This window comes from Callorhinus ursinus, unplaced genomic scaffold, assembly GCF_003265705.2.
Source record: "Callorhinus ursinus isolate GAN/ISIS: 27379988/994484 unplaced genomic scaffold, GSC_fseal_2.0 scaffold13, whole genome shotgun sequence".
In the NCBI taxonomy this organism is placed as follows: domain Eukaryota; kingdom Metazoa; phylum Chordata; class Mammalia; order Carnivora; family Otariidae; genus Callorhinus; species Callorhinus ursinus.
In genome coordinates, this window is record NW_027397075.1 from 386,183 (window position 1) to 387,781 (window position 1,599).

General features: G+C 46.1%; 1 pseudogene; it reads left to right on the forward strand.

Annotated features, from left to right (window-relative positions):
• The first annotated feature begins 512 nt into the window (after positions 1-512).
• On the forward strand, positions 513-968 carry LOC112811457 (calmodulin-like; annotated as a pseudogene).
• The last annotated feature ends 631 nt before the right edge of the window (positions 969-1,599 follow it).

Sequence of the window (1,599 nt, forward strand, 5' to 3'; positions counted from 1 at the left end):
AATGACCTCATTTAATCTTAATTACCTCTTCAAAAACTCTATCTCCAAAGACAGTTACATTCTAAGGTTAGCACTGGGGTTAAGGACTTCAACATATGAATTTTGGGGCAACACAATTCAGCCTATCACCTCTGGACTAATGAACCAAAAAAGAACCTTACCTAGTGATTTCACATGCCATATATTAGCCATTCTAGAGAAGGACAACTCTTTCTCAGCTCTAATTACAAATCTTGGGAGAGAGGATTTGGGGTTGGTCCAGATGCCCATCCCCAGTCCCATCAAGCCAAGGATGTGGGCTCATCAAGAACAAACATGGTTGGGCAGTGGTGCTGGGAGCCTCGCGGGCACGGCACCATTACTCGCAGTCGGCTGGCGGCGGCGGCACAGCGCTGAGCGCACGTGGCACCTTAGCAGTGGCAGCAGCAGCAGGGACGCACCCCCACTGGCACAGCCCCTGAGCTGGTGCAGCCACCTTGGCTCCCTCTGCTCCTCTTCCCTTCGCTCACCAGGGCCGATCAGCTGACCCAAGAACAGATTGCTGAGTTCAAGGAAGCTTTCTCCCTATTTGACAAAGATGGAGATGGCACCATCACAACAAAGGAACTTGGAACTGTCATGAGGTCACTGGGTCAGAACCCAACAGAAGCCGAATTGTAGGATCTGATCAACGAGGTGGAGGCCGACAGTAATGGCACCACTGACTTCCCAGAATTTTTGACTATGGTGGCTAGACAAATGAAAGATACAGACAGCAAAGAAGAAATTCACGAGGCATTCCGAGTCTTTGACAAGGATGGCAACGGTTACATCAGTGTGGCGGAGCTACGTCATGTCGTGACCAACTTAGGAGAAAAACTAAGAGATGAAGAAGTAGATGAAGTGATCAGAGAAGCAAATATTGATGGAGATGGGCAAGTCAACTATGAAGAATTCGTACAGATGATGAGTGCAAAATGAAGGCCTACTTTTAACTTTTCCCCCTCCTAGAAGAATCAAATTGAATCTTTTACTTAACCTCTTGCAAAAAAAAAAAAGCTCATTTACTCATTCTGTTTCTATATAGCAAAACTGAATGTCAAAAGTACCTTCTGATCTTGCCATTTGCAATGACATGGATGGAACTGGAGGGTGTTATGCTGAGTGAAATAAGTCAATCAGAGAAAGACATGTATCATATGACCTCGATATGAGGAATTTTTAACCTCAGGAAACAAACTGAGGGTTGCTGGAGTGGTGGGGGTGGGAGGGATGGGGTGGCTGGGTGATAGACATAGGGGAGGGTATGTGCTATGGTGAGCGCTGTGAATTGTGCAAGACTGTTGAATCACAGATCTGTACTTCTGAAACAAATAATGCAACATATGTTAAAAAAAAAAAAAGAAGAAGATAGCAGGAGGGGAAGAATGAAGGGGAGTAAGTCCGAGGGGGAGACGAACCATGAGAGACGATGGACTCTGAAAAACAAACTGAGGGTTCTAGAGGGGAGTGGGGTGGGGGGATGGGTTAGCCTGGTGATGGGTATTAAAGAGGGCACATTCTGCGTGGAGCACTGGGTGTTATGCACAAACAATGAATCATGGAATGCTATATCAAAAA